This window comes from Pleurodeles waltl, chromosome 8 (genome assembly GCF_031143425.1).
Source record: "Pleurodeles waltl isolate 20211129_DDA chromosome 8, aPleWal1.hap1.20221129, whole genome shotgun sequence".
NCBI classification, from domain to species: domain Eukaryota; kingdom Metazoa; phylum Chordata; class Amphibia; order Caudata; family Salamandridae; genus Pleurodeles; species Pleurodeles waltl.
This window is the reverse complement of record NC_090447.1, coordinates 1,396,337,955-1,396,360,712: the sequence shown is the minus strand read 5'-3', so window position 1 is coordinate 1,396,360,712 and position 22,758 is coordinate 1,396,337,955. Positions and strand designations below refer to the sequence as shown.

The 22,758-nt window shown below is 40.7% G+C and overlaps 1 protein-coding gene across 1 annotated transcript in view; it reads left to right on the top strand.

Annotated features, from left to right (window-relative positions):
• MTNR1B (melatonin receptor 1B) overlaps positions 1-22,758 on the top strand; it is a 622,690-nt gene that overhangs the window by 102,114 nt on the left and 497,818 nt on the right. The window lies entirely within an intron of this gene.

The following is a 22,758-nucleotide window of genomic DNA, read 5'->3' as shown; positions in this document are numbered from 1 at the left end:
AGCACATTATTAAATTGCAAACTTTATCTATAACATGTTAGAACAATTTTAAATGTGCATACAATTGTATTTTGTGAGTTTGCGCCGTTTTTGCGTCAAAAAACGGCGCAAACGCGGCGCAAAAAAAAGTATAAATATGGGCCTGTGTTTCTGTGTACTGCTCTACTCTTTGCACCTAGTCACTACTCACCACTAAGGATGAATACTAATTACAATAACCAGGGAATACATAGGATGTGTTTATATTATGCATACTGCAAAGTTCTGTCGAACCCCAAACCCAACCATAACCTTCTTCCAGTTCTTACCTGAGCAGAAATGTATTCTCTGCCCCTTCCTTCAAGACTTTCTCTTGATGTATGTGTTTTCCCTAAGGGAGTAATTAGTGGTGGTCCTAACAGCCCCAAACAGAGAAGACATCACAGGTAAACAAGGTTCTGCTTATTTTGAATGCCGAATGATAGCCAGCATAGAAGGATTCTCCTTCTGTAGCATGAAAAAAAGAAAAAAGGAAAAGACAGAAAAATCCAAGACAAAGATCAATATAAATCAAGAAATATAGTGAAACTGGGATTCTCATTTACTAAAGTAAGCATAATGAACATTCAAGTTACAGAAGGAGGTTAGCTTCTGTAGAATCATCAGGTAGATTGATTCTCCGTGGGGTATATACTCTGCAAGAAAAAGTCCTCATTGCTTATCCTTGGCCTCCCATCATTATAATTTTTCTCTGCACCCTTGTCCCATTGTGGTCCAGATAAGGATGGTGGGGGTGGTGTAGGCAAAGTAGCAATTTTGGGTAACCTTCCCCTCCGACAGTTTAACAATGCTTGCATGACATCCGTGCGGCCAAAGTGAAATCTGTTGATTGTGGAAATGAAATGGTGGAAATTGAAAACAGCACACCAGAACTTAAAAACCAAAGGAAGAGGTTAGGGGTATCAATGATTGGATGGTAGGGTAAATTAGGTAACTCCATAAGATTTTCCAACATTCCAGTCTCATGCCTAAAGTCTGTTTGGCATAATGGTACAATCCCCTGCTCGGTTGCCCAGCTTAAGGGTATCAATGATTGGATGGGTAGGGTAAATTAGGTTACTCTATGGGTGTGTCACATCTCTCATGGAAGGAGGATGACTGTTATGTTAAACTACTTAATTCAATTTTGGTTGTGTCATGCTCTTGTTATTTAAAACTATTACATGAAAATGAAAACATAAAAACTGACAAAACGTGATCAGTTACTATTTACAGCATCACGTTATTCATTTAAAAAGTACAAAACAAGTGGTCAATAAAATCAACATTAAAGTGTAACTATAATGCTTACCTAAAATAGCTATTGTTTATTAGTAAATGAGCATTAATCCCTAACTTAAGGAGATTTAAAAATAGAACATCAGCATTGTAAGATGATATAACTCAATGCATGTCATTTCAATGGATTGAGCATTTGTTTACAATATGTGCTGGATTACATTTTTTCTGCAATGCCCATGAATTTTACAAATTGAGCTGCAATAGACTGATTGGGCCTCTGCTGACAATTGATAATTGCTTGTCTGCAAGAGCAAATGCTCAGTGAATTGAAAAGGGGTTTTGAAAAAATTGCCTTGCTTGTAATAATGCTGGACAGAAATATGGATTCTTTCTGGAGTTGCACACTTTATAGTGGTAGTTTGACATCTTTCATAATAATTTTGGAACAAAACCTAAGGTTGGCAGATTGCTGAGTCAAAATTGCAAAAGTTTATTTTTTATTATTTTTGTTGAAAAACATTGACAATCAGCCCATTTGTTTCGGTGTATTCCTGCAACTAGTTTAATAGGCATTTCTGTCCAAACCTGGTTTTATATATCAGAAGTGCATTAGCTGCATAAAGAAAGCATCTCATTGTGTAGCTGGCTTGCTTAGGTGTGTGCACATTTACCATAGCTTGTTCAGATGATAAATCTTCTCTGAACGTTGGAAAATAATAAAGGCACTAGTACACAGCCTTGTTTCAGACCAGTGCTAATACGTATTTTGTGTGTGACTGTATTTCGATGCAAAACCATGTATTGTTATAATAACAACAGTCTAAATGGAATGCCACATTGGACTGGCTGATTTTAAATCCATGAAGCAAAAGTTGACAAGATTTTAGATGGGTTTTTTACTCATGAGTAAAGAAAGGGCCATAAGATTTTCCAACATTCCAGTCTCATGCCTACAGTCTGTTTGGCATAAAGGTACAATCCCCTGCTCGGTTGCATAGGTTAAGGGTATCAATGATTGGATGGGTAGGGTAAATTAGGTAACTCCATGGGTGTGTCACATCTCTCATGGAAGGAGGATGACTGGTACAATCCCCTGCTCGGTTGCCCATGATTTCAGATCTTTAAATAGGGGCCCTGCAAAGTTCTTTGACTCATTATCTAGCCAAACAATGAGATGGCAGTTAGGCAGGTTGGAGTGACACTACTCAGTCTTTAGCAACCAATAGACTCCTCAAGTTAGTTGTAGATGGTGATCTAGGCTTAAGGCCAAAATGGCAACAATACATATAGTTCACAATATTTAATGTAAAAGTAAATATTAATAATGTATACAAATGGTGCAACTGCATTCTTCTGACATTGTCCAGTAGCACCATGGAGGCTCCATTTCTTTGTGGAAGAGAAGGTCTGTACAATGAGAATAGAAAATTACATAATTTGAGAGTCAAGGTAAACACTGTGCATGTGGAACATAAGCTATTGTGCAATTAACTAAGGGCCTTTCAAGTACCAAAGATTTTAGACAATTAGCTGCAAGCAACCCCTAATGAGGATCAACACAACATTAAAAAGTTTAGATGTGCCCATCATCAATGTCCAGCAACTCTTGGAGTCCTCTTGCTTCTCATCAAAGTGGATAGGCATTGGTACTTACTTCTTTCACATATTGTTATTGAAATTTGCAGTTTGTATTTAGTCCAAAAAGAGACAGACTTGTAGAACAAGAAAATAAAAAGAATTGTAGTCTTAATCTAGTATAGGTAAACTGAACTTTCAGATGAGCAAAGATTCTGGCTTGCAAATTGCCAAAATGCTAATAAAGTAACACCCCCAGTGGTCACCCAGAATCAAATGATCACCCAAGCATGAAGTACCAAGTTAACATAAGCTAAGGCTGCCATGTTCATCGAACGAATCATCATTTTTCATTGATTAATACAAGATACCAGTTCCAAGTGTCGATCTAGCTACCTATGCTTCTCTTTTTTCCCATGGAAGTAATATAAATAAGCTATGTAGTGCGGTCCTTTGCAATTTCACATACAGCTGAGCATGGGAACGTAGAGTTAGACATGGGAGGTAAGCATCTTGTTTTTCCAGGAAGTGGCCTGTTTTTAGGCATCCATTACTGGCTTAGGTACCATTGATTAGTCACTTGAGATCTTCTGGTTGATTTGAAGGTTGAATTTGTTTTTGTTCTTTGCAATTGCTCACCACTCAGTCACTAGGCAAAATTACTGTATGCTCCATGGTTGTTTATCTGTCCATTTGTAGCTGCATACAAAATCTAAAACTTATATTTTTGTTTCTTTTTTTTCATAGTAGCGTTTCTGTTGTGCTATTGAGTTTTAATGTGGAAAGTAAAGTTTATCCTCAAATTCGGGAACTTAGTTTGGCTGATGATCACTTGTGATATCAGAAAAACTTCCCTCGTCCATAGTTGTGTCTTCTGGACCCTTATGATTTCTGGATATCTCCACATTTTGAGGAAAGAAAAGAGACTGGTCCTTCTGACTGTGACAATTGTCTCACCTGCACTGAACATATGCTCCAAACATACAAAGGACATGACTGATACTTTATTGCCATCACGCTGCATTCTGGCCATTGTTCCTTCTTCCCGTGGTAATAGGTCAAAGGGTCTTGATCCAAGTAGACCTCTTTTGAGTCATCCAAGTAGTCCTGTACAATCTTCTCAAGAATCATAGTTTTTGGCATTTGATTAGGTGTTATCTGCACTTTTACACTTGATTTAAGTACTGCTATATTCATTGAATTATACATTTCAGAAATTGGAGGACAAGCTGATATTGCTGTACGTTTAATAGCGGCAATGGTTTTACCACTGGCGGTTGCTGCTGCTGCAGTTTTGATTTGCTTTTGGAGTCTTGGCCAACGCTGCTCTGACCTCAAATTTTCAATTATTTTTCTTCTAGGTTACCTGCTTTCCCAGCAATCCAATTCTTATGAATTGAGACATAAAATTGAGAAATTGCAGGGCCGCACTGAAAGCAGTGCACAAATACATACCCAGAATGTGACTGCACCTCTCCTTGGGCCTAGTATATGTCCAGTAAAGTAACAATAATGTATATTCAACAACACAGAAAAAAATTGAATCAGTGAGAAAATCTTAAAATAAAATTTTTAAATGCCCCATTCACAAACAGCACAAGACAACAATTGCTCCTGCGAAATATATTTAAAAGTTAAAGAAAACCAATTAATCACCCATCCTATACAAACATATGCACAAACACACATACATGTGGGCAAACACATGGGGAAGAAAAGAAAATGTCTGGCAACGTGGGCCTGGACTAGTGGAGCCACCCAAACCGTGTCAACCAACAGAAAAATGCAAACAAAAAAACTAATTTTGTCACTAATACAAAGCCATCCACATGCCCCTAAAATAATGAAAATATCTCTACCACACAAACAGTGAGAATGTGATAAGTACGAAAAATAATCAAAGGCACCACCGCATGAAGATATTTTGAGACAAAATGTAACAGAACACAGGTAAAATGAGGAAATGTTATTACCCAACACCTCCAAAATGTTTATTATCCCTTAGACTCAAATGGGTCTGCCTGTACCCCCTCCCTATCTTAAACTCCAGGACACCAGCAGCAAAGACACAACATTAAAAAAAAGCAAACGAGAAACAAAAATAGTGGTGCTTGTCAACAAAAACATTTTGCAAAAAACTCCACCCAACTTTCTTCATTTTTCAAAAAAAGAAAAGATTACAAACTGCAAAGGTAGGTGGTGCAAAAAAGATTACAGACAAAGAAAGAGTGATGCTGTCCCTCTAGAATCTAAATCCAGAATGAGAAATGGCTGGAGAAAGCAAAGGAAGGACTCCTCAGGGCAGAAAGAAGTTGACACTGTCTGTATAGTAGCCTCACTCTCTATGGTACATCCTTAATGTAACCCAATATAAAAAAAAAAGATAAACATTTATTTTGTACTGTAGTCAAATTCTCAGAAATAAAAAAGTGACATGAATCTGATAAAAACTGAGTATATTTATAAGCAATACCGCTGGGAGTATAGTCTGGTTCTACAACTGAAACCACACTCAACTCAGCTCTTACACACAGCATCTTTCATAGTCTTAGTTTACGTTTAAGTTCCACCTCCTTCACAGTACTTACAATTAGCAAAGGCAATAATTCTTCAATAAACATCTGACTGCTTGTTATAAAAATGCAGCTGTAACATATATAATATACGTCTACATCTTCTAATGTGCGATCTTACCCTCCGAACTCTATCAATATGTCCTCCCTACACGTCTACCAGGCTTTGAAGTTTTACGGTCTGTCTCCCACTCCCTGCCAGCCTTGGGACACAAACATCTAGTGATGTGTCTCCCTTTCAGGCCTGTTATGGTTTACCCCTTCTCCTAACCCTGGTATCAGAAAGTGGCTCAGACTCTCCCCTAGGTATGTGTCCTTCTAAATTATCTGTGGTATGCGGAGTCCGGCTTTAGCTGCTTTGCCCTGCACCTGGCCTCTTCATTCTCCTTCCTGTCCTTGCAGTTCAGTCTAACATCGTACCCAGATTGAGGCCTGTATTTCTCTCGTACAATGTAAATTTCTTCATGTTTCCCCTCTAAGTCGTGTGTTGACCAGACTCGGCCTTCTTTCATTTTCTTGAGACCAATTACAGTACTCTAAATTACCCCAAACAGTCTGCTTGGGTGAAACAAGACACTGCAAAATTACTTTTTGAGATATTTAATTAGTGTTTGTATCAAAGAAACGTTGCTCGCTTTTGGTCTCTAGCATAGTTACTATGTGCTATCACTTTTTATTTGCAGATTTATATAGCGCAAACTTAACCCAGTGGTTTTGGGGTGCTTTAAATAAGCATCAGTTGCATTTCACAAGGACACATTCATATTTTTGAAGGCACAGGGAGATTAAGTGCATTGCCCAGAAACACAGGATGTTGAGCCGAGAGTGAGCCTCAAACCCGGTTCCCCTACTCCAAAGTCGGCAGCTCTGGCAGTTAAACTACACCCTCTCCCCAAAGATCCATTGTTTCTGTGCTCCCACAAAAGGAATATTCCCTGAACAGATATTTTGGTAACCTACAGTGGCTTAATCTCGGGATTTACGCATAATTTTCACAATGTAAAAACATTCTGAGATTACACATAATTACACCGGTGTAACAAACATTATGCCTGGGCCTACTAAAAGCCTTGATCTAATGTCAATATTAAAGTGTGGTATTTTTGCTATGTTACCTTAACGTTCTGTTCTGTGTTATGTTACGTTGTGGTATTTTATGTTATGTTTGGCCTTTGTTTCTGTTGCCCAAAACGTGTCCTTGTGCTGGAAACTGAGTTGGATTTAGCCGCATATACTGGAAAATAAATTGTTTGTTAGGCTTTTGGAAACAGCCAGATTTTGCGGGGGGTTTTCACGGAAGGTGGGAAGTTGAATTTCTGCTCTTAAGAGTAACAAAATTCCTGCGTTTGGCTGAGGTGCCTTGAGAAAGCCTGCCCATGCAGCCTGATGCGTCGAAAACTGGGAACCACTAACAGTCTGGTCATAGGTGACCTAAACACTTGTGTCCTAGACAAGTATGTTCTTTGATAATATGATGATACATCACATACATCATGTATTTTTATTATGATATATCTGACTGAAATTTTTCCTTGATGACAATTTGTGTTAGATCTTGCCATTTGACCATAAAGCTAGCCCACTTCTAACGTTATCTTGAGAAACTTCTCTGCTTTCTATTTATAAAAAAACTACATAACTGAAGGCTTTAGATGGTGAAAAATAGCTTGGACAAAATTACTATCAGAATTTCATCTTGCGATTTTAAGTAACTTGTTGTTTCAGTTATTTATAGTTAAACAACATATTCATAAAAATAAAGTCAGGACTGCAGTTCAAAAATTAAGTAGTTATGAAATATAAATGTGAAAGATGCACTAAGCTCCCGGTGGATAACATCATTAAATCGTGGATCTCTTTACATATAGGTCTGTGTGTTACTTTTATCAGAAGTAACCTTAAAATGCGACAAAACCAAACGATACCAAATGACAAGAATTGATAAGAGGAAGTCTGAGCACATATGTTTTAATTCAAAAATAGAACCATGCAAGAGGTTCTTGTAAAGAGCAGGGGGAGCATGTTGTGAGATCATTAAGCTAAGCTTCAAAAGTGTCTCAAGATTTCAAGAAGCTGCACAATCAGGAACACTGCATTTTTTGTGCGAGATTGATTGAATTGTGGCAGAATGAGCCCTGACTAAAATTAATATGTTTTAATTAGAGACCGAATGGGACTGTGCCGTCCCGTTTTGGGTATAGTGGAACATATGTTTTGCACAATCTGCTACACCAGCTGGCAGATCAAAGACCCCACACTACGTTAAGGGCAATTCAGGCATAATCCTACTTTTTTCCAAATGTTCTTTCTTAGTGGTGAGATACTCCCAAAGAAAAGCTTAAAAACGAGAATATCCAAGTTCCATTTCTGCTTCTCTGCAGTATCTTTGACATTCTTAGGAGGGAAAGGACAGGCCAAAATGTGCAAAGCTGAGACCATAGACAGTAGTACTACTATTTTGAGAGTTGTGCTGCCCCTTTGAATCTTCCCAGAGTGTAACAGAGCAGATGGGCAGGCAGTAGACGGATACATGTAAGTAACTTCAGGGTGGGTGGCTGCCCATCTAACTGAAGGCAACTCCACCTTCCTTTTTATTAATCCCTGAACAAATTCAGAAAGCTGAGATGCAGCCTGTATGGCTAGTGATAGATCCAGTATGGGCTGGTGCATTTCTGCTAGGAATCTGAAGACTCCTTGCTTGTGCATTGGGCTTTGCTGACTAACTTGATGGCTGGTTCCACCACTTGATTCAAACTACCCCAGACCCAGACAGTAGATTTGTTGGGTACCTTGAACGTGGAGGTTCTAAATAGGCCAGGATACAAATTAAACTACAATGTATATCTGAGTGTGTCCTTCAAATTCTGAATGACCTTGAGAGTGGGGCTTGGCACTTATGATAACACTTTCTCTGTCTGTCCCAGATTGTATAGCAGTGTATTCACAAAGGGTGCTGGTGGTTAGTGGAGTCATGACCAAGGGTGGCGATCCATATAACTGCAGCTCTGTTTGGTGCTGTAGCCCTCCTGTGACTCTAGCTGCCCCTTCCATGAAGTCTTTCAAACTCCCCAAGTCTCTCCTCCTACTCCTCCCTTCTTTTCTAAAGCTGATCTCCTTCTGCTGGTTCATTTCTTCAAAAGTTTCTGTCCATCTCTACCCTCTATTCCCCTAATACGTCTGTCATGCATCTCCCTCGTGCTCCTCCACTTCTCAGTTCCTCTTCTCCCCCTGCCTTCTTACCTCTACAGCTTCATCCAGTCTTACACCACCATGCTCACTTCATGCTTCTTTGCTGTCTGTACCAATGTTAAAGATATATTAGAAAAGCTTGCAACTTTAGGGAGGTCCTAGCAATTCATAACCAAAGGAAACCCAATGGACCTTTAAAACACACTTCACAAAGTTACCAAGATGTGGTTGCCATGTACATTATAACACATAGCAAAACATCCATTGGCACGTCAATGTGGACATGGTGCACAGGTAATTGAATTGTATATTAACCTGAGTTCATATAGTTGTTATAGAGCCCTGCTGCAATGATTCACATGAAAAAGCATTGATGTGACTTACAAGTAAACTACAAAACTGTAATTGTTTATCTAAGTGTGATGCATCATATTTATAGAAGGATTTGTAGAGCAGTTATTGTAACCTTATGGATCCCTCTGCACCACAACACATTATTACAAAGAGGCAATATTCTCATTTACATTAATGGATAGGCTGTACTGTTGGTTGTCATTTTGGTTAGCCATGCATTCATGTCCCCCTGTACAGCTTATGACCTCTGAATTAAACTGATTGGTGACATAGCCAGCAGAGGCCCCGCTGCGTGCTTCTAAAATGAGTACATGATTTTAGATGATTAGTACATTAAGTACATTGTCTTTGCACAAATCAATAAAGAAAGCAGAAACCTTATGAAATGGCACTCTTTAGAAGTTGTTTTTCAGAAAGTGCACCGGGGTGCAATGGGCATTTGTAACAACCTCTTTACCACCTAGGCACTTTGATATTAGGGGAAAGGCCATAGATTCCTAAGCAGCCCCTTCAATAATTCCAATCATGTAAACATACATTTTGCACCAGTGCCATCACACTGCCACGTTCCTTCATTTGCATGGAGCTTCACGCTAATGAGTGAACATTTTGCATTTGAACATTCGCCGTTCAATTGAGGAAAAGAAGCTGTTGGGAGGTGCACTGACTGCTTTTGGGAGGTGGCACACTGCTGGTGTGTCCCCCGATGGCATGGGAGGAAGAGGTAACATAGAGGCATTCCCCTGCAAGTGGGTGCAGTACATACTTCAAATCCTACAAAAAATGAACAAACAAAAAGTGATCAATTTGAGGATAGACTCGTTGCTGGAATCCTAAGACTAAGGATAGAAAAGTTGTCTTTGTTTCCAAATATTCCACTGAAAATGACAAATAAGGAGCCATAGTGAAACAGTTTGCCGTTGGAAACATACACGAATAATATTTATGCATCAAAATTTACCTGGAGCGGGCACGACATAAATGTGCCTGAAACCATTCCTTGTCACACCTCTGCACATTGCTATGGAGCGAGATCCAACACCTTCACACAGGCAAAAAAATCAAAGGTGGTAGTACAAGTAGTATCTATCTGCTTAAATGACCCTTTCATATTAATATCTGAATTGTTTTTATATTTACATTATGTGTGTAGTATCTTCATAAAAAGTCTATAAAGTTGAATTCTGTGGGGTTATCATTGTCAATTAAGTTCTACCAGATTCTATACTACAGAGTGGGCGGTGGGACGGGCCTGGAAAGACAGTGTTACAATTACATACAGTCAATTCACCAATCATAGCAACTTTATTTAGGTTACAAATGTAGTCATACAAGAACATAAAAATATGCCATCATATAAAAATAATTAAAAAAAGAAAAATTGATTCACATTCTTATCAAAAAACCAGCAGCAGACAGTGTCAAGGAGTGCCATAATCAGAAGCTGTGAGGCTAATTCTATACAGTGCATAATTGTTTCCATGTAACCCAGAAAAAAGGTATAAATTGAATGCAAATATCATTGCCAGGGTCATAGCTTGCAAGTCTATTACAATAAGTGCATTTGTCTTTCCTTCTAACATAAAAAATGAATACAGATAAAATAGATATATTCACATGCAGCCCCACATAGTGTACCAAGGATACAAATCCTTTAAGTGAAAACATCAGCAATCACAGCAGAACACTCGGAAGAAATTGGAGACCACTGTAAGAAGAACCCACCAGTAAAAACTTGAATGATTCCGTCCCACTGATTGCACATTTTTGAAAAGGACAACTATTAACAAAGGTGGAGGGGGAAGAACGTTGTTGCAGATAAACCAAACCTAACCTGGAGGATCTAATTCCCCATTTACAGTGGGGATTAAAAACCTTTTGGTAAAATTAATGCAACATTTACAAAAAGTTGAAGTGCAACAGACTCTATGAGGAAGATTCTTCACAAAGACACATCAGTATTTCTGATGGCTCAAATTGTCTGAGGGGGAAAACCAAGATGCTACATCTCAAATCCTCACATAAACCGAGTTAATAATAGTCTGTCTCATGAGCCCTCAATCCCTTCTAGGTATGTTTCCAAGGATGGAGAACTACGTTACTCTGCTTACCCCCTAACAGTCCGTTTGTTCAGCTCAAGATCCTCCCTAAAAGCTCTTGCCCTTTCCTTAAATGTAGATTTGTCCCAGGCCATATTTGATTAGGTTTAGTGAAGGTATTAGTGAAAAGTGAAAAGAGTTGGCCTACCCAGCTTCATCACTCCTGATTTAATGTAGTCAAACCATAGGATTTTTTAAGTCAAACTTGCACACAAGGCAAACATTAATAATTTCTCTATTCAATGTGGCATGTGTGTTCACCCAGATTGAACACCCCAGAAGTGGGGATCAGGGGGGGGACAACCTAATAGTGTCTTCAACATACTAAATTCCGATCTCCTGGTGCATGATGTAGGTGGAGCATGCAGGTGGAACACCCAGAAGTTGCCTGAGCACCCTATTTTGCTCAACTTGAAGGGAGCTTGTATTAGAATATCCCCAGATTCCCGCGCCATAAGTAAGGACTAGAAGGCATTTTCTCTTATAAACTTCCAAGAGGGAGGGTTACATGTTTTTTCCCAATACACTTAGCCAAGTTAAAGGTATACCACACCAAACCTGAACATTTCTCTTGCAAATTAGCTTTACATGGTCTCCAGGTTCCCCTAACATACATATCTAAGCCCAAGTATGAAAAACCCTGGGTCTGGGAAACAGGATGATCTTGTAAAAATATACCTCTTGGCTTGAAACCCATGTTCAAGGTTTTCATTTGATTGGTAACCAACCATCGTGACCATATAAAAGATGAAAGTGCTTAAAATAAAATATTAAGACATTAGGGGTTCTGGAAATTAAAAAGAGTTGTCCTCATATAATAAAACTGGGACTTTTTCCTGTCAGTTGAAGGGGCATCCGACCGGCACTGTAGTGGAGAGGACTGCACCAAGTCCATTAATATGAAAAAGAAACAATAAGAGAGCCAAGACACCGTCCTGTTTCGTCCCTCTCCCCAGCTTGGAGCTACATGTCCTCTTGCCTGCTGGACCATACCTCACTGATGCTGACAGGCCATAATATAATGCTCTCAAAAACTGAACCAAATCAACCTCCACTCCTAAGTTGGATCAGATCTCCCCTAATTTTGACCTGACCATGCTGTTGATGGCGCATTAGAGATCTATGAAGGCCAGGCAAATGATGCCCTGCTTGGTGACAGTATACTTGCTGAACAGCAGGTTTGAGTTCAGACAATGCTCCATCATACCCAGCCCTTCTCGGAACCCGGCCTGCATCTCTGACACCACATCTGTCTCCTTAACCCAGGTTAGCTGCTCAAGAACAGCACTCCTCACCAACTTAACAGCCAAATCCAGCAAGGATATTGGCAAGCAGCACCCCTGGGATTGGGGGTTTCCTTTTTTCAAAATTGGCACAATTACAGCAATGTGCTATGATTGTGGGGGCCCACCTTGCAGATAGCAATAAAGCAATACATAAAAGGGGGGCCCACAGTTCTGGTGACATTTTTCACAGGGCCGTAGAGACATCATCTGGAACTGGAGCCTTATTAGGTGGGATCATGTTGATTGCCTCCGTAATTTCATCAAGGGTAAACTCCAGGACTAATGAAAAGGCCACCACCGAAGGTATGCCTATGTTTCACAAAAAAGTCACTGCCTTAAGAGGTAAGCATCCTTGTGGGTCACCTAGGGATCTTTGCTGGTTATGCAATTAATGCAGAAATGTATAATTGGCTGCTTTTAACATATTCTAATATACTTCATAGAAAAGCAAGATTCTACAAAGAAGATTGCCAATATAGCACATCATTAAATGTTACAATGTTTATGTTATAAATTGGAATGGCCTCAGACAAACGGATTATTAAACAGAGTAAGACAGGTTCAATTGTTGATTGAACACAGCAAGAACGTGTGGTTCCATTTGAACTGCACAGGGCAGAGGAGAAACCCTTCAAGTTGAGGTTCTGCATGTTGGCCAACACATGGAGGGGGGGCACTCCGAGAGACACATATGGCCCCATGTAAGCTGGCATACAGGGGTTCATAACAATGATTGGTCATCGCAAGGTACACTTCTTGCATGATAACAGTCTGGCTTTGTGCCTTTAGGGTGTCAAGACCCACATCAGTGACAGTCACCTCACAGGTGGGTCTCATCAGGAAACACACATGTAAGACACACAACTTCTTTGAAGGGGGTGCCTGCTCAAACGTACAACTGGACCATGAAACGTTGTCTTGAGTCGCAGTCAAACTAAGCATCACTGAGCGCATTACATACGCACAGGCACAAGACATTTTAGCGGTGCCACACTACTCCTTAGAACACAAGGCGATCAGCCTCCTTCACAGCAAGGCTCAGCAGCACAGATCTTGTCTGTGGTCCTAGGCATTTGGTTCGAACTTCTTTAATGAAGACAGCCAAGGATCTGTTTATGGATTGGTACATAGATGTGCAGAGTTTCAGTTAGGCAAAACGTGAACACTGGATGAAGGAGTGGAACTCATTTCTATCCAGTCCAGGGAACAGTCTGTATTTTTAAGTGTCCAATTGAATTCAATGTTCTGACTAAACTTTGGGGGGGAACTATTTTTCTTTTATCTAGCCACATATCAATAATACCCATTTGTGGGTGGCACTACGACTTTGCCATTGTTGTATTCCAGGTGGAAAGACTCTGTTCTCTGAACAAAGTAGAGGGTATGGGGTGGGACATCAGCCCAAACTTTTCTATGAAGTGTACACCATTTGACCAAGCCATTAGGCCAAAGAGTTTGTCTCAGTCTTGCTCGTTCTCAGTACTATTCACTCTCAGGCCCCAACTTTTCTTGCGATAGTTTCAGCCACATAATAAAAGGTCCATATTGCAATTTAGAAAATGCAATTGGTTTTACAGTGGACTATTGAGAGGGGGGCATCGAAGGGACCAGCAACAGGGAACAGCAGGAAAAGGTGGAGTTATATCTGAGTACCTCTTACTTCATGGAGCACTGTATAACTTCAGGGGCTTCTCACATGCAGGTGCATCACCCTAAACTTAGAATCTCACCTCTTTTACACCCACATACTCACATGCACATGCTGCACACACTGCACACCCTTAGTGGGATTGTGGGGCCAAGTTATGACATATCATATAAATTTACCAGGCAGAATTAGTAGGGTTTCAGGTAAAAAGGCATGCATCTCAATACTAGAAAGAGTTGTCACCAGCCACTAGCTCAGCCATAGCCTGAACAGGGGGACAGTAATCACCTACGCAAAAAAAACTACCACTTTGGGTGGCCATCAGTCACCCTAACCATAGTCTAGCAGTCTTTTCTTGAGACATATGTTACTATGGGCCATATGTACGAAAGCTTTTTCCCATAGAAACAGAATGGGTAAAATCCTTTGGTACATCTGGCCCTATGTCATTTACAAAACGAGATGTACTTATTATTCTGCTCGATTGTTATGCCAGTGAATTCCGACACATATACTTTAAAATTGTTCATTTAAGTCTCTGCAGAAATGGCAAGAGAACGGCAACCCCCTTCTGCATGATTGAAAAAATAGGCACCTACTAAGTGCAGTATATTAGGAGATAATTATGCATATTAAGCTGTCAGACTGGTGATTATTTGAAAAAGAACACAGATGGCGTGTTAAATTGCTGACAGTAAATTTTTAACTGTAAGGTTTAGGTAGATTGTGATCTATTGTCTAGGTTTCTTACTTTGAAATTTGAAGATCTGCTTAAACACAACTTTGATGTAAAAAAATAAAAGCTTCCAAAAAAGCTTCAGCATTTCTTTTTCCTGTGCCTCAAATATATAATGTCAATATACGAACCTAAGGGTTGCTGTGTGCTACCTAGTACTGCCCCAAGCCCATATTGCAGCACTGAGCACATTACAGCTTGAGCTTAGCTGGACCCCATACTCTGTACTATTCTTTGTGTGTCCTTCTTTGTGATGTTCCAGCACCAGTAAAAGAGATCCCTGTAAAATGCTCTCATGCTACATCTGTGCTACATCTCATAAATCACTATGCGCTCTAGTCTCGGCAGAGGCTTGAAAGGCAGCAGACTTCAGTGTTGCTTCCATTAGTTTCCCCCACACACTTTTTAAGATTCAAATTGTGAAAGACAAGATGAAGAAAGATTATTTAAACCATCTGTGAACTCAGCGTACTGCAGCAGAATTTCTATCAACCTCAATGCAAAATATACTGCCTGCCAAAGCCGCCGAATGTATTTTTAATCATCAAAGCTCCCTGGTGTAGTCAGACTCCACCACTGTGCTCATGATTTGATCACTTCTAGCATGCCTAGAATATTTTATTTACAGGCAGCCAAATCAGGAGTCCTTTGGTGGATGCTCGTAGAGATTTCGTTGCGAAGTTGCCCACCAGCAGAGTACTAATTTATCCTAGAGATGGTGTAAGCCTTTATAAATCGGGTGGCTGCTGTCATGTCGTAGCTACCAGTTTGTGGCAGTAATGATACTGTTGAGGGGAACTGAAGGGTTTCTTACTCACATCCTGTGTTGGGGGAAATACCTTCTTACCTTTCCTGCTACATCAGTGTATTTTTCCAGGACAGGAGCCTCTCAGTTCCCCAGAGTACACTTGTCTGCATCTGTAGATGGCAGGGTACCCGAGACTCGTGTTGCCTACAGTGGCGTAACAAAAGCCCCCACTGCCCACTCGGCATAGCATCCTGGCCTGAGAGCTCTTCAATAAGTACGGATGGGGGCCCTCCGTGCTCTTTGTTATGCCACTGGTTTCCCAATATATCTACAGCCACATTAAGGTGAATTGCCATAAAAGAAAGTAAGGTTATTGAAGTAGCTGTCCTTCTGTCCCCGCGGAATCGTCCTGCACTGCTCACCCTTTCCTAATTGCCCAGGCTATACGTATGTGTCTGGTTCTCATTAAAAAATCTCCATGGCAGAGGGGGAAATTCTTTGTGTTTGTAGCATTGACTCCCACCAAGTTTTGCAAGCCATTGAGGTATTGTACGAAGCGTTGCCTAAGAAACACTGTTACCTAGGAAAGGGCCACTCCAATGTGTGAACATGGGAGTTGTGCTGAGTCCTCATCCACGCCACCTGTAGGCTTCTCTGGAGGAAGAAGGCTCAAGCCCAACCAAGAAAACCTGAGCTGCTGTAGGAAGGTCTGAGCTTCATGGCTTTTTGTCCATCACTACACAACCAGGATTTTGGGATGTTTTTCTAAGAGATCAAATTCAAATTTAAGATGTCATTGAGTGCAGTTGTATCTGGCGGCTGGTTCTGTCCACCCAAGTGCCACTCATGGGGGATATAGGTTTGCCCTGTGACCAAGCAAGCTTTGACTAAGGGTGTGCAGAGCTTTATATAAGCGAGTGTAGTCTTGCAGAGATGCCAATTAATGCCCTATTCACAGAGTGGTATGTGTTGGCTTATAGCAATTGGGGCACAGATTGGGTGGTGGGCAAACTATTAAGGAACCTGACTAACTAATATACTGACTTCACTTGCTCTGGAGTCGTTTGCACAATAAACATATGTTTAACGCTACTGGCTTGGACCTCATCAATACTACAATTTTGACCACAAGTTGTATTTTCGGGTCTTTCCCTGCCTGGTTGCTCTAAAGTACTGTACAAATGTTTTTGACAGTCGGACACTTGTTATCCTCTGTCGGGTTTTCATTATTCTTAGGGCTGCGCGGAATGTAATCAAATGTAATTTGCTTTCCAGTCACTGAATCATAAGCAGATGAGACATTATACTTCACCTCTTTGAGATCCTGTAGCATCTTCTTCCACATGTGATGCCTGTCTGAGGCTCAAAGATCTTGACACTTCTCCCTTAGTCCACGTACATCAATGAAAGGTACCTGAGCTACGGGAGTCCTGCTTATGATGGTTGCTTCTGAAACGCTCTGAGCCAGCTCTCTCATTGGTCAAGCCACTTTCAGCTTCCAACTGCACAATACCTGTTCCTGATGCATGTGTCTTCCATCCATGGCATCATCTGGAGAATTCAACGTGTATGTAAACTTTTCAGCCCTTGGTTGCAATTCACAATTACATTTTGACGGTTTTCTGTACAAATAAGAGCCTTATTTGTGTTTCTATGCACAAATGTAGTGATATTTTATGTTTTACTCTACTCCAACCAAACTGCACGTAAACTTTATAGGGCTTTGCATGCGAAAGAAGATCCCCTGCAGAATTGAACAGTGTCCACACACTACTGTGAAATGCACGTTATTACAGATCCTTGATATGCTTCAGTATTGCACACTTCTGCTGTCTGCACACTTTAACATCTTCGCTGCCAGGCCTTTTTCACCCTCAGGTGCAAGGCCTTTTTTTGGCTATTTGGGGCAGTTTGTGCTTAGGGCCTCATAACGTTTTGTCCACATAAGCTATCCACGCCAAATTTGTGTCCTTTTTCCCAACATCCTAAAGATTGTAGAGATACCCAGATTTTGTGGGTTCCCCTGGAGGAGACCAAGAAATAGGCCAAAATTCAGCAAAACGTTTTTTTTTTTTTTTAAATGGGAAAAAAGGGCTGCAGAAGAACGCCTCAGGTTTTTGCCTGAAAATAGCATCAACAAAGGGTTAGTGGTGCTAAAATCACCATCACCCCAGCTTTCAGGAACAGGCAGACTTTAATCAGAACAACACATTTTTCAATACAATTTTGGCATTTTACTGGGACATACCCCATTTTTACTAATTTTTATGCTTTCAGCCTCCTTCCAGATAGTGACAGAAATGGGTGTGAACCCAATGCTGGATCCAGGACAGCTGAACATTTCTGAAAAGTAGACAAGTTCTGAATTCAGCATGGGGTCATTTGTGTAGGTCCTTTAAGGTTTTCCTACAGAAAGTAACAGCTAAAATAAAGAAATATTGAAATTGAGGTGAAAGAAGGAGCCATTACTGTACTCGTTTTCTTCTATAACTTTTTCCAACTATGGCAGATTTTTTAAAGCAATATACCATTACATCTGCTGCACTCTTCTGGTTGTCGGTTTGGTGTCATTTAAAAAATAAAAATGTTTCCTATTTCAATAAATTGGTGTTAGATTTTTATTGTGTGGTGTGGTTTACTTATTTACCGTTTGGTTGATATTAAATGCTTTACACACCTGTCTCCTAAGTTAAGCCTAACTGTTCATGGGCCAAGCTACCAAGGGTTAAGCAAGGATGAATTTCCTACGACCTTGACTGGACCTAGTGGTGGTTTGTGGCCTATTTCTAAGTGTAAGTACCTTCCTGCCCTTACCAATAACCCACTTTCCAACATTTACAAAGAAAGCATAATTTCTACACAATCTCTCCAATCTTATATAGAGGGTCGGTGACTTATGCCATCATTGATGCCATCTCATATGGGTTAGGAGCTGCCCTCTTTCAACATGATGGTGTGAATGAAATCACAATTGATTTTGCCTCATGAATAAAATTGCTATACATTTCCATATTTCTTCTCTATTAATTTGTATAATTGTTGATAATATTATTGTAAATGGCAGTATGTGGGGTTCCTGAAGCTTATAGCCACCTGGGCCAGATTTAGTTTGTAGGAATTCTGTTATGGAACTTGGCTAATGTAGTGTATTGAAGGCTCAGGGAAAAGGGTCAGTTGAGTCTGGACCTGTGTGTATTTCACGTTCTCTCTTATGCATCCCAGCCTAAACATTTGTTCAAACCATACTGACTTCGATATTATATCTATTATACATGTTCAAGACTGTCCCTGAATTTTCTTTTCCTATGAGCTTGTGTAGTTATACCCAATAAATGGGCAGAATTTTCATGTTAGTGTTTTGAAAGTGTTATTCAACATTTAAAATACATGATTGTTTTCTCAAGAGTTAACTTCAAATCTAATTCCTTTTGACTTTGAGCTTGAGGAAAGTTGTCAATCTGTTTCTGCAAAATAACTTAAAAGACAAACAAAATACCCTATTTTAATTGGAAGATTCACATAAAGAAAGCAATGTGAAGTTCAGATATATCATTCCCAAACATCTCGAGAATTACAATATGGACTGTATCTTCTCACATGAATAAGGAACACACAGAGGGGAGCTTATCCTAGGTTGATATTCCCTCAGTGTATGTGCAGTTACATAAAGTTGGGTTACTAGGATGGGCAGTATCAGTCACAAACGTGACAGATATTCCATCTGCCATATTACAATTCAATTATACCCTATGGAACTTGTAATACAGTGGACAAAATATCCATCATGTTTATGACGGAGTAACCCATCCGCCAAACTTTAAGTCAGGCCCTAAGTTCTTTCCCTGGCTTCCTGCAGCTCCCTATGCTGCTCATTCCGCTCCCTCCTCTGTACCGAAGGCATTGCTATGTTTGCAGTTTGGATTTACAAATATGTCATTTGAAGAGGAACAGACACTTTTTCAGGGCTCAGACCACATTTGACAAGTCAATGAGGCCTGAAAGGAAAAGACTGATGCCAAGGGAACGGTCAGTGCTGCATTTGAATGTAAATGTTGCCCTAGATCACCTTCTCCATTTGTCCTGTGGTCATATCTAGCAGAAGACTGAGGCCCAACAACAAATACCTAATTGACTGAAAGAATGCCTCAACTAAAACTACTGATTGTGGTTACTGTTAGAAATAGGGTCTTTGGTTGGCAGTCAGTTTGCACTCTGTTCAAGCAAGGACCCTCACTCGGCAATGGAAAAACACACTTAGATAACCCCTGCTTACCCCCTTGGTAGCTTGGCATAAGCAGTCAGGCTTGTCTCAGAAGCAATGTGTAAAGTATTTGTATCAACATATACAGTAATACAGTGAAAACACTGCAAAATGGACACCACACCAGTTTAGATAAATAGGTAATATTTATCTAAATTAAACAAGACCAAAACGACAACAATCCATCATACACAAGTCAAGATATGAATTTTCAAAAGAATGAGAGTCTTACTCCATAGAAAACAATGAAAAAGTAGATTTTACACAAAGTACTTGGTTTGCGTAAAAAATAAAGCTGCACAGGTGAGAGTACGCCGGAAAAGTCAGCGATGCGTCGATTTCTTTCTCGCAAGTGAGACCGTGCGTTGTTTCTTCTCCGGTCGGGTAGAAGATGCATTGTTTTTCTCCCTCACAAGAGAGAGATGCGTCAATTCCCAGACAAGGCACCTTGGATCTGTGCAGATTCACAATGACTTTGACGGCCAGGGATAATGCGTGAAAAATCCGGTCACACAGTGTTAAAAAACTGCGCTGTGTGGGGTTTGCGTCATTATCAGCAGCCGCAAGCAGGTGTTGCGTCGTTACCCCAGCCATGATGCGTCGATCTGCCAACCGTGATGCAGGTGGAGCATCGATTTTAGCTATGAAGCAGGCAGCGTGTCACTTATCAGCTGCGTTGCAGATGTTCGTCGAAAATTTCCCTGCACAGTAGTCTGTGCTTGGATTTTAGCTCTTGGTCTGCCAACTTCACCTTTCAAGGGCCCATTGACAGGATATGGCAGCACTTAGCAGAGCAGGAGTCTCAGCAGAGAGTCTAGGTGCTGGCAGAGGGAGTCTTTGATGGCCCTTAGACTTCAAAACAGGAGGAAAGCTCAGTTCAAGCCCTTGGAGATTCTTCTCAAGCAGGAATGGACAACAAAGTCCAGTCTTTGTCCCCTTTCACAGGCGGAAGCAGCAACTGCAGGATAGCCCAACAAAGCACACTCACAGGCAGGGGCAGCACTTCTCCTCAGCTCTTCAACTCTTCTCCTTGGCAGAGGTTCCTCTTGGTTCCAGAAATGACACACACCAGGAGGTTGGAGACTGCATTGAGTGTGGGCACAGCTCATTCAAGTGTAAGTGACCACTCCTCCCTCCACTCAGATGGCTCTTCGGGATATGCAGGCTACACCCCAGGTCCCTTTGTGTCACTTTCTAGAGGAGATTCACAAACAGCCCAACTGTCAGTCTGACCCAGACAGGAAATCCACAAACAGGCAGAGTCACAAAATGGTTTAAGCAAGAAAATGCCTACTTTCTAAAAGTGGCATTTTCAAACAAACAATCTAAAAACCAACTTCACTAAAAAAACTAAAATTAAGTTCAGAGACACAAAAATCCACATTTCTATCTGCTCTCAAAGGGAAACTGCACTTTAAGAATATTTAAAGGCAGCCCCTATGTTAACCTGTGAGAGAGATAGGCCTTACACAGTGAAAACTGAATTTAGCAGTATTTCACTGTTAGGACATGTAAAACACATGCGTACATGTCTCACCTTTAACATACACTGCACCGTGCCCATGGGCCTACCTTAGGGGTGTCTTACATGTATAAAAAGGGAAAGTATGGGCCTGGCAAGTGGGTGCACTTGCCAGGTAGAATTGGCAGTTTAAAACTGCACACACAGACACTGCAGAGGAAGGTCTGAGCCATGTTTACAGGGCTAGTAATGTGGGTGGCACAACCAGTGCTGCAGGCCCTTTAGTAGCATTACAGGCCCTGGGCACCTCTAGTGCATTTTACTAGGGACTTACTAGTAAATCAAATATGCCAATCATAGAAAAGCCAATTACACATAAACTTTGCACAGGAGCACTTGCACTTTAGCACGGGTCACTAACTAGTGGCAAAGTGCCCAGAGAAACAAAAACAGCAAAAACTGAGTCCAGCACACAGTCAAAACATGGGAAGCAGAGGCAAAAAAGACAGGGGAGACCACGCCACGGATGCCAGGTCAAACAGTTACATTGTGGTATGTCCGAAATCTCCAAGGGACCAGGATTAAAACATCAAACTCATATATGAGAAAGATGCTCTTAGACTCAACTGAAGTTTTATATAGAGCTTATGACCCTTGACAGGGTGCTGAACACTGCTCTGGAACCCAAGGTTAGTAGTTAATTCAACTTTATTATTTATTGTGATTAGTCTTGTGCACTCAATCAAACCAAACCATTCATTGCAGTCACTCCAGTTTCTTTGTGGTAGATTAAAGTGTTTCACCCCCAAGACTGGCATATACATCTTTCTCTCTTGAAGTGGCAACAGGCTGCAGTGTTCCCTTCTCACTGTGAAGGATCACAGTCAGACAGGTGGCCGGCGGCCCGATCGCATCCCTGGACAGAGAAATCTCCCTGCCCATTGCCTTCACAACTGCCACTCCATGAACGAACTGCATGCTTTAAGGCACTTATGGCTTTTGTGGAGGCTGAAGCAAGCCGGCATATGTGATATTTACTGTAGCCATAGAACTGCATAGAGAGAGTAGTGCTGTCTTGCAAGATGCCACACCCTCTTTCCTATTGTCACAATGCCTAGATTTACACCCACAGTTAAAATTGAAATGCATTTGATCACATAGTTCCCACATCAATATTCAGACAGTAATTTAGGGCCATATGTACGAACACTTTTTCCCATAGACACAGAATGGGTAAAAACCTTTGCTACATCTGGCCCTTACTGTATTGCTGCAAAAGGATAATCTTTTACTATGCTATCTAACTTGCTATCTTGCCTTTATTGTGAATTAACATCTTAGAATTCAGCAGGCAGGCAGCCAAATTACTAGAGAGAGTCGGGACCTCCAGCCGCACAGGGCACACTTACAAACATTGGAGTTTTCCATTGCTTTCACAGTGAATTTTTGTCTAAAGTGCTCTCTGTGAGACTTTGGGAGCACTTTCAGTAAGTAAGTAATGCTGGCCCGGCCACTTGGTTGGCATTTTATGTGTTTTACAGAAATAGAGCCCCCAGAGATGTTTTTT